The following is a 12,052-nucleotide window of genomic DNA, read 5'->3' on the forward strand; positions in this document are numbered from 1 at the left end:
GTTTTATTCCAAGGCCTGAGTTGGAGCTGGCAGCTCCTCCGAGCTTTGTCGGTATCCAAGATGGAGATCACCAGTGCTGGGGGGGGAGGGGTGGCCTTCCCTCCTCTGCTCCCTGAGAAGGAGTGAGGACGTCGGGCTTGTACTCATGCCGAGTCTTGGATCCTGGGTCGTTTCTGGTCTGCAAACTGCAGGATGAAGATGTCCGCTCCCTGTCGGTTCTTGTTGGTGTTGAGTAGAATCCTCTCACCCCCTGCATCTGGCTCCTTCGTCCCGGACTCTCTGTGTGAGCGCTCAGGTATGGCCGTGGCTGTGGTCGCGCTGCGCCTCTGCCGACCCCGCGGCGGCTGCTGGCAAGTGCTCAGATGTGTCTCCTTGTCTTGGCTTCCCCTCTCTTGTCTAACTCTCTGTCCTGTGATGGCACACTTGGTGTGATTCTCTGGCTTAGGACTGTTCACTGGAACTCTAAAACTGCTTTCTATGGGAGAGCTTGTTCAGAATCCAGCTTCTCCTCCGCCATCTTCCCGGCGGAACCTTTGTCTATTACTTAAAACAGTTAATTCCCCAAATATTTACCATGATTTTTTCACAATACCAATAATATAATGAACAAGACAATACTTGAAGATGTTTGCAACATAAAATAAAATACCATCAAAATTTTCCTACTTTAAGATTTAGAAATTAATTGTTCAAATACATATAAAAGGACTGAATTTAAAAGACAAAAAAACTAAAACTAAATGTAACAAATAATGGATTAGTACCCTTAGCACTACAAATTCTGTTAACACTTCCAACATGTAGGTTAGCAGTGGGAACATCCCATGTATGGGATTTTTTTAAAATAGAGAATGAATCTGCTAGCATTTTAGTCTTGACCTTTTGGTTCCAGAACTGTGAGAAATATTTATGGTGGTTGTAAGATTCTACTTGTGGTAATTTTATATAACTGATAAAAATACTAATATTTTTCTGTACATTTTAATATGTTCAAGAGTAGTACACTCTACTTCATGTAATTAATAACCAATATCATGTGTTTGTACATGAAATAGCCCATTCAATTTTTATGGCTATTATTGCAATTTTCTTTATCAGGAAGGTAAACGATAGATAGGTCCGCAGTCTTGCTCAAAGTCATGTAGAAAATAAGTGGCATACTAGAAAACATTATGTATTTTTCTAGTATAACCTCAAACATCAAAAACCCAAAAATTATGATACAGGTGCAGTTGAGATTTCTAAGCTAAGGCTTTTGTCACATATCAACAACAGTGCACTCAGGATTGAATCCAGATTTCTCTAAATCAGACTGCAAAAATAATTCTGTCCTGTCATATAATACAAGTGCAAAATAAATTAAGATGTTAATTTTTATCATATTTCAAGTAATACATATTTGACAACTCTTTGCTATGTACTAAGAATTTTTCTAGATATTATAAAAGTATGTATGAAAGAAAATAATATACAATTATCACAGGAAACTAGTAATGAAAAGAGTATGACATAATGCATACTAAACAGTATAAAGTTATAATACCCAATAATAATAACCTCTACATGCAAGAAAAGAAAGAGAAAAAAAATGAAATTTCAAGTTACTTAGCTCAGCATAAGCCTTGCAAAAAGGATTCATATTTAGCTAACTGGGAAGGATAGTGAAGATAATGACAAGTAGATAGGTAATCAAATTCACTGAAAATGAGACAGGAAATTACAAGCAATCCAGACTATTTTCAGGAACAATGAGAGTTCTTACCTGGAGCTGAATGAAATCAATTATGGAGTAAAAAGTAAGTAATTTGAGTATTTTTATCAGAGGCAAATAAATGGAAAAAGCAAATACTTAAAAGTCATAAGGAAAGACTTTACTAAGATACTTCTATAGAATATTTTCATGGAGGAGATGCTCAACAAATTCAAGGAATATCTTATAATTATATAACATTTCTATAATAATTAATTGAGCAACTTATTTTGTTTTCACTAGCAACTAATCATGCATATGAAATTTATTGAAAAATGCCTAATCTAGGCTGGGAAGGTAGCTCAGGGCCTCGCATGCATTAGGCCCTGGGTTCGATTCCTCAGCACCACATAAGCAGAACAAGCCAGAAGTGGTGCTGAGGCTCTAGTAGTAGGACAGTCACCTTGAGCTGAAGCGCTGAGGGACAGTGTCCAGGCCCAGAGGTCAGGCCCCATGATCAACAAAAAAAAGAAAAGAAAAATGAAAAATAAAAATGCCAAATCTGATCTTATTTTCTATCAGATACAACTACGAACCACTGTTTTAAAAATGTCATTATATGAAATCAAAGAAAGGTTGGACAAATGGGATTGCATAAAGTTGCAGAGCTTCTGCATGGCAAATGACATAGCTAGCAAGATCAATAGAAAGCCCACAGATTAGGAGAAGATCTTCACTAGCCATACAACGGACAAGTATATCTAAAACCCCAACAACAAATCCTCAAAGAAACAACTGCCCAATAAATAAGTGGGCGAAAGACTTAAAGAGAAACTTCTCTGAAGAAGAAAGAAGGATGGCCAATAAACACATGAAGAAATGTTCAACATCCCTAGCCATAAAAGAAATGCAAATCAAAACAACATTGAGATATCACCTCACCCCAGTTAGAAAGGCAAAAATCAAGAACTTTAACAACAACAGATGCTGGAGTGGATGTGGACAGAAAGGAACCTTACTTCATTGTTGGTGGGAATGTAAACTTGTTCAACCACTTTGGAAAGCAGTATGGAGGTTCCTCAAAAGACTTCACATAGAACTCCCCTATGACCCAGCAATCCCACTTTTGGGCATTTACCCAAATGTTTACAAACAAGACCACACTAAAGCTACCAGCACAACAATGTTTATTGCAGCATTATTTACCATAGCTAAGATATGGAACCAACCCAGATGCCCCTCAGTAGATGAATGGATCAAGAAAATGTGGTATATCTACACAATGGAATTCTATGCCTCCATCAGAAAGAATGACATTGCCCCATTTGTTAGGAAATGGAAAAACTTGGAAAAAATTATATTAAGTGAAGTAAGCCAGGCCCAAAGAAACATAGGTCCCATGGTTTCCCTTATTTGCAATATCTAGTATATTTATGAGTCAAGCAGAAAAGGTCAGATAATGTGATGTCAGGAAATTGAACCCTTAGATATGTATCTTAATGTTTTTTTTCTTTCATGCAATTGTTTCTAATGCATTTATAAGATTATCTCTTTGTTGCTTTGTATGTCCCTCCCCCACAGTATAACCCCTGCTTTCACTATATTTGATGTCAGTATAACTAGTGGAGGAGATGGGGAAAAAACAGTTGTTTAAGGATACAGGTGGACCTGTTGCAACAATGAGAAGTACAAGTTGTCCTGTCCAAAACGAGCTTTACAACGTCGGTGTGTGGGGGGGGGATGGGGAAGGGGAGGAAGGAGAAGGATTTGGATTGTGGGAGAGAGGGGAGGCTGGGAAGGGATGTGAAGGGTAAACAAAGGAGGAGGATGCAATGCTTGGTAAGAAATGTACTCATTATCCTGCCCATGCAATTGTAACCCCTCTGTACAGTATGTTCACAAATAAAACAAAATTAAATTTAAAAAAATGTCATTATATGTATTGGTATTAGATTTAAGTTTTCTAAATTCACATCAATATTTTTAATGAATGATAAGATATATTCTAAGATCAAATATACTTTAAAGATTTTATTTAAAAATAGCATTCCCTTTTTTGTATTATATTACCTATACCTATTCCTATACTTATTTCTTACAAAATAGAACCATGCTTTTTATTTATTTTTTCAAATGAAAAAAATAATTTATAAGGCATACAATACAACTATTTTTTCTTATTTAATATTCAAAAGATTAATTTTTAAATATCAGTGTTAATTTCTCCATGATTATTGTTTTAATTTTATAATGACTATCTCTAAAATTAATATATTTCCCTAATGACTTATAATTTGTCAAGCCTAAATTATTTAAATACAACATGAATGTATAGAAAGAAAAGTTACATAGTGTTAGGTAAAGTTGGTTTATTTTGGCTTCTTAATTTCCACTCATAAAAGATATCTCCTAAAATAGGTAGATGTAGTCATGGGATTTGTTTCCAGATTGTATAGTTTGTTTGTTCTGTTTCATAAATTCAGATCTGTAAATCGGGCAGATGTTTCATAAATGCCTATCCCTATTCACAGAAGGATGTTTTGACCATATGGGCAGATGAACTAAACCCCTTCCTTATTGAAAAAACAAAGCTGCATATGGCCTATAGATGATGCAGCCTTGTTTATGCAGAGAATCACAAAAAATATTTATTATGAATTGCAAGTGTATTGGGATGTCTTTTTATGTGGTATTGAACAGTTAGTATGAGTGGAAAGGGCTGTTCCATATGAACAATATTTGAGTCACAATACCAATGATATCTGCACAGTTCTAGCCCTTTCTGGATACATGAGCCTATTATGGAGAGCTGCAAAAATTGAGGGCCCACCAGCTGTACTGGACATAGATGAAAATGAATTAAACAACCACGAGACAGCGATGGGAAGGGAGGAATGCGAGGGAAAGAGGGAACAGCTTGCACTTAGCAAAAAGAAAGAAATGTAAACATCACCTGATGTGGAAGAAATAATTGTAATGTTAAACCTCATAGAATTCACAAACTTTATAGACAATGATAATGACAATTTGCCTTGTGATGGTTAAAATGTGTTTGTGACTTTAAGTATCACTAATCCACAATACTGTGAAATATGTGAAATTTATGTAATCACATGATATCAATTAAAAAAAGGAAAAGAAAAATGAGAGAAGGGGTGGGTTAAGAGCAATGGGTAACAATGTTGTCAGACACCTTGTATTCATATAGTTTCGTAGAATGAGAACTTTTTTTCAACTACTTAAAGATAACAAAAGGAAAAAAAAACAGCAAAGAGATACTCTTAGAGGGTCAAATAATTAGCTTTCTCACTGGAGAGACAAAATACTGACAGAAATCACCTAGGGAAAGAAAGACTTTTTTTTGTCGGTCATGGGGCTTAAACTCTGGGTCTGGGCCCTGTCCCTCAGCTCTTCAGCTCAAGGCTAGTGCTCTACCACTTCATCCACAGAGCCACTTCTGTTTCTCTGTTGAGTGGAGATAAGAGTCTCATTGACTTTTCCTGCCCAGGCTGGCTTTGAACCGTGACCCCCACATCTCAGCCTCCTGAGTAACTAGGATTATAGGCATGAGCCACCAGTGCCCGGTAGGAAAGATTTTTTGACTCAGTATTTCAGAAGGTTGAATCCATGGTCATTTGGTCCCATGCACTTTGGCCGAACATGATGGTAGCATGAGTTTATGGAGGAGGACACTGTTCACCTGATAGTGCACAGGAAGCAGAAAGCAAGGAAATGCCAAGGAACAAGATACTGATTTCAGTGTCACATTCCTAGTGACCTAATGTACCTCTGATTGAATCTCAACTCCTGAATTTTCTAGACCCTCATCCCTTCAATAGGTACCTCTAAGTGGGGACCAAATATTTCCACAGTTCATCCTATGTGGGATATACCATTCAAATAATGAGTTGTGTACTGAAATTAAATCACAAGTCTTCTAGGATTAGATATTAAAGATAGTGAAGCAACCCGGATGACCCACAGTAGATGAATGGACCAAAAAAGTGTGATATTATACACACACACACACACACACACACACACACACACACTGAAATTCTTTTCTTCCATCAGAATGACAATGCACCCATTTGTTAGGAAATGGAAAGACTTGGGAAAAATCATATTAAGTGAAATAAGCAAGGCCCAAAGAAACCTAGGTCCTATAGTTTCCCTTATTTGCAATCAACTAGTGTAGGTCTAGGACAAACAGAAAAGGACAAAAGCTATTTAAATATGACCATATATGTTGATGCTAAGCAAAGTGAACCCCAAGATAGGGACAAAAGAGGTTTTGTCATTGTTGTTTTTAATGTACTTATAATGTACTATGTGATTTTTTGTTTTTTTTTCTTTTGTATGTTCTCCCCCCATGGTATAACCTCTGTTATCACTGTATGTGATTCCAGTGTCCTGAATTAGAAAAATATACATTTTTCTAATTTGGGGAAGGTAAGGGAAATAACAAAATGCTGAAATAAGGATACAGGTTGATCCACTGTAGCAATAAGATGTACAAGACACTATGTTGAAAACAAACTTCACAACTTCTGGGGTCAGGGGGGAAGAAGGAGTCTGGAAGGTGGGGAGGGAAGGGATGGTATGGGAAAAACAAAGGAGGAGGTAACAATGCTTCATAGGAAGTATACTCATTACCTTACTCAGGTAACTGTAACCCCTTTGTACAGTATCTTTACAACAACAACAAAATATAGATATATATATATATTAAAAAGATGAAAGACATTTGAAAAAGGACTGCAAAGCTAGGAGAAATGGAGATTATACAGTGGACATCCCACTACATATGTTAAGAAAAATATGATTACTGAAAAAAGCTGTCTAGAAAGCATTAACACATTCTCTAAATACAAGAAGCATTAGAAGTAGCTTTATGGGAGGCTCAACAGCTTCTGTCTCTACATTCAGAGCAGAGAATGGGTTCTTCAAATTATTGGTTTGGGCCTTCTATAGAAAATTGACCAAGCTCCAATGGATTAGGCAATGATCAATAGCAAGGCAACGTTACATTCAAAGTAGAAAGTAAATTAAAATATTTGTGCCAACTTGAACTAGTAATTTGATTAGGGAAACTATGGAAAATGAGACCAGTTTTGTAGTCTAATAAAGTGAATTTAAACTTAGTTTCAGAGTTTTCTGTCTCTGTGTCATAGAATGAGGTTGTCTTTAGAGAAATTACATAAACATACATTGCTAACATGTTAACTTGGTAGATACGTCATTAAGCCACTAAAGTCAGAAGAGAGATATCACACTCATGTTTAATTTAGACAAGCTTGAATAAACAACTTATAATTCACATTTTTATTGATGTAATTATGGGGCATTAAAGCAAATGTAGAATGTACATTTATGTCAAAATGTTGATATACAACTTCTATTCACACATATTCTTTACATATTAAAATCATATTCAAAATACTTTGAGGTGACTTAAGGGACTTTCTAAATTATAGCATTTGTGCTTCAAAAGTTTCCCATTAATCTTCAAATTGAGAGACTGCTCTTTGTAACAGAAGTGATTTCAATAAAATGAGAAATAAGCACCCAGTTTTCAACTGAGAAAGATACATAACATGATACCGATATGAATTTGGAATTGCACACTTGCCGAGTCTTACTATACTGCTATTCTGATATGTCATGGACTTAGCTTACATTGATTAGACCAGGAAGTGACCTAACTTGTCATTTCTACACCAGCAAAGTTTATTTCCATCCTGTATTTTTTTATTAATCAGTCTAGAATCATCCTGTCAGATGTCATTTATAATACTTAAAATATTTCTCAAACCTTCTCAATTATCAACTGTCCTTATAGATTTTCCTACTTAAAATTTTGATTTCTAAGAAGGCATCTCCAGAGAGTTCTGAGAGTGATAATTCTTGCATGGAAATGGATGACATTATGCTTCTAAAAATCTTCTAGTAGGCTTCAAAACATCTGAAAGTCACTGTGTTTTAAATATTCCAACATGGTCCAGCCCTCTATGTTTAGTCTGCTACCTATTGTCTTCTTTCTCTGGAATATGTGAATTCTTTCAAAGTGGCACCAATTCCATGTTCAGTCTAGCATCAAATGTTTTCACATCTTTAGTCTTTAGTCATCAAAGCTGACTTCACTGACATGTCTGGATAAGGAAAACTGGCTAACTTACTGACTAAGTAGAATTTTCAGTTGAGGACAACTTTTTCAAAAAAAAAAGGCCATACAATTATATAATTGTTATAAAATTCAACTAACTTATCATATATATTTATGCATTTTTATTTTTTAATTCAAACCAATGATCTATATTTTAACTCATCAGAACCGATTGTGTACCAAATATTAGTATTTATTAAAATATGATTTTTAAATTACATCAGAAATAATTGTGTTCATCTATTATGCTAACTTTTCTAGAAATTGAGCATGGATGTCCTTTCAAAAAATTGTAATTAATCACAGTTCACTGTATAATGATAGTTCCCTATTATTAGTTGAAGAGATACAATTTACCTAATCAATTATATCTGCCAGCCATATTTTGATGGGCATCTCTAACTGACTGTGTGTTGAATAGGGTCACTACCACTTGGTGAATTACTATTCTTTTTCTTTCTTTTAAAATATATATTCCTTTACTAGCAAGGATGTGTTAAAAATGATGATTAAATGCTTATCTGAGACATCTGAAATCATCCTCATTTATGCCATCATTCCTGAATAGGTAAATTTAAGATATTCATGCCCTAAATGCTATGCTATCATCATCCTAATGTACTCTGAATATTTACTAAAGACAAGACTCCTCCTGGCTGCCTGCTTTAAGCCACTTTTCTATCATACCTAAATGTAACCCCCTGGAGTGAGTATGTATGAATAATTCAGAAAAACCACACCATGTCTGGAGTTTTAAATCCGTATATTGAAATTGAATATGAGTTTCATAGGATTGAAGTGAATGCACTGCATGTATTCATACTATCCTGAAAGTGTAGCTGCAACACAGATTTCACACTTCGTATTTCTATTTTGGGTGTCATGTAAATACAAACCTATCCTAGGAAATTAAATATAATATTGATACTATATGCTTAGACATTCAGCAGAATGTGTAAGGATAAGTAGGTCTTTAACACTAACAGATATTAATTTGTATTTGTATAGATAGCTATATAAACATATTTCTATACATGTGTAAATATCTGTATGTGTGTACATATATCTCAAATTACACTTATCAATCTGTTTTATGAATATATATACATCCTATTACAGTATTAATATTGAATAAAATGGTTTTCAACATATTAATTAATTGTGTGTCATGCCATACTATGTGAATTTGCTTCCCTCCCTAATAGCCTTCCATTGAAAAATATTTCTTCCTGAATCTACTGTATTTCAGTTAATACTTTTGTATATACTTAGATACTTATAAGTTTATAAGCTAAATCTAGCTCTCACATATAAAGGAAAGCACACATCTCTTGGGGCCTGACTTATTTCACTTAACATATTTTTAACAGGTCCTTTTTTATTTTAAGTAGTTTTTCAAAGGAGTATTCATTTAACAAAGCAGTTGATGAATATAATGCATCCTGATTAATACCTCCTCTTTCAAGAGTCTCACCCATTTTTCCCTTAGCTTCGCCTTCCCTCACTCCTAATTTTTTAGGATATACATTGAATTGTTTTCTGCATTCACCCTTCTCCTCTTCATCTGTCTACCCTTTCTTTGAACCCCATTCCATACCTTTCAAGTACACACATCTTGGTATTTACTTTGTTCAACTTTGACCTTTCCTTTCTAAGGAATTACACAATTTCATTTCTCCCTGGAATATACCATAAAGAACTATTAAGTATTTTCCCCCACTTAAAAAATATTTACAAACTGAGCTTATGCGTGTGTTGTTTAATATTTCACAGTATGAAATAACCTAATTCATCGTATAGATAAATTCTGATCAGGTGTCCGTCAGAAAGTTTGAACCAAATTTGCTGTTGAAATAAGTACATTTACAATTATGGTATGGTGCTGAGAGAAGGGTTTAGAGCAACATAGCCATACTAATTTGCATATCTAGTGTCTATGATTGTTTTCTGCTATGACCTCAGTAAATTATTCATTTGTTAAATGAATGTTTTATGTTTTAATAATTGATTAATTGTGCTGGTTGTGATGAGCTCTATGCTTTCATTATTTTACTTCATTTTAATTTATTTTAATCTTAATTTATTTTAATTATTTAATTTTAATTACTTTATTTACAATATGGGATTTTATACTCATGTTTCAAAATAAATTTAAGCTAATTGTGTGTGTGTGTGTGTGTGTGTGTGTGTGTGTATGTACTGGTCCTTGGGTTTGAACTGAAGACTTGGCACTGTCCATAAGCATTTTCTAAAGCCTCAGATCCACTTCAGAATTTTTAGTGAGCAATTTAATATGAGTCTTATGGACTTTTCTTCCTGGGCTGGCTTCAAACTAATCCTTCAAAGTTTGAAAACTTTGAAGTATAATATAAAGTCTTGACAATCTATAGAATATGAAAGCTAACATTTATCTTTGAGTTAAATCCAATCTGCTGTCTTCGGAATAATGTTTCAATATCCCACAGACATTTTAAGACATATTTTATATTTCATAACTGAATACTTTATTGCTTTACAAAATAGCTTATTAAACTTTTAAAGTAAATTTGTGATTCTGGATATTTTAATGCTTTGAGCAATGTCTAATAAAATTTATGAGAAACAAATCTTGGCATAGAATGTTATTGAAGAAAACCAACAAAAATTAGTTTGGCATTATATTTTTTAAAGTTTAGTAAGCTTAAACATGTATTGTCAAGGAAGGAGGACCAGGGAAGGAAGATCAGACAAATGGAGAGAGGAAGGGTGAACAAAAAAGTTACAACATATAATAATAAAATTGGGAAAAAATGTTAGTGACATATGACATTAATACGAACTTAAGAAAGCAAATAGCCTAAATTAAACATGAAAATTTTAGCAAGATTATATGAAAATAAGTGATTCTTTTCAGGAAGAATGGCATCATTCATATGTTGTTCATCATATTATAATTTTAGTTTAAAATTAGCTAGGTGCCAGTGGCTTGCACCTGTAATGCTAGCTATTCAGGACGTTGAGATCTGAGGATCACAGTTCAAAGCCAACCAACACAGGAAAAGCAGTGAAACTCTCATCTCAAGAAACCACCAGAAAATCAGAAGTGGCACTGGGGCTCAAGTGGTAGAGTGCTAGCCTTGCGCTAAAGAGCCTGAAGGACGACCAAAAATAAATAAATAAATAGAAAAATAAGGAAATATTGAGTAAGTTTTCTTTCAAAAAGTATTTCTACATTATCAATATTTTATTTTAAATAATTTGGGGATATTAAAATGTACAACACAAACCTTGATATTTAAAAAATAAAAAAATGAAATGCATGTATTTATAATTTATTATAAACATTTTCTAGTCAAAAATTTTATGTTCCCTTTCTGGATTCCAGCCAACATTTTGTTTTGTTTTGTTTGTTTTTGTTCATTCTTTATTTGGGGTAAGGGCAGTCCTGGGGCTTGAACTAAGGTCCTTTTGTTGTCAGTGAGCTTTTGTGCTTTCTACAATGTTGAGCCACAGCTCATTTTGGTGGTGAATTGGAGATAAGAGTCTCATGGACATTCTTTCCTGGGCTGGCTTTGAACCATGATCCCCAGATCTCAGGCTCCTGAGTAGCTAGGATTACAGGTATGAGCCACCAGCACCCAGTTTGCTCTTACTTTTGAGAGCATCTTGTTCCATCTATGAGATTCAGAATTGCGATGTACTACCAGTAGAGTAACAGCAGTGATGTGGTGTATGAAAATTCACACACTATAAAACCCACACTTTATGCTTCTGCAAAATCCTGAATTATTCTGTATCTTTAAAAATTTAAGTTCATTTTTATTATCAGCAGACAACTACAGAGATAAGAATAGAGACAAAATATTTAGTAAGCCCATCGAGTAGTATTTTCTATTATATTAGATATCAAAGCTGATTTTTTAGTCTCCTAAATTATCATCATCAACTAGCATTGATTCCTTTCTATTATGCCTATGTATTGTGTTCATGATAGTCCCTATTTTCCCTCTTATTTCCTGTATTGTTTATCTAACATTTCAGCTACCAGTTTTCTATACTTGATCATTAAACTTTTGTTTTGTTTTCCCTATTTTGTTCTACCCTATGACCTCCAGCTTGCTTTTTATATTAATACACTTAGTTTCCTTTGATATATGCCTCTGTGAATTGAGAATGATACAGAATGACTTTGAAACCTTACAACACATGTGACTTGG

This window comes from Dipodomys ordii, unplaced genomic scaffold (assembly GCF_000151885.1).
Source record: "Dipodomys ordii isolate 6190 unplaced genomic scaffold, Dord_2.0 Scaffold199, whole genome shotgun sequence".
Taxonomy (NCBI): domain Eukaryota; kingdom Metazoa; phylum Chordata; class Mammalia; order Rodentia; family Heteromyidae; genus Dipodomys; species Dipodomys ordii.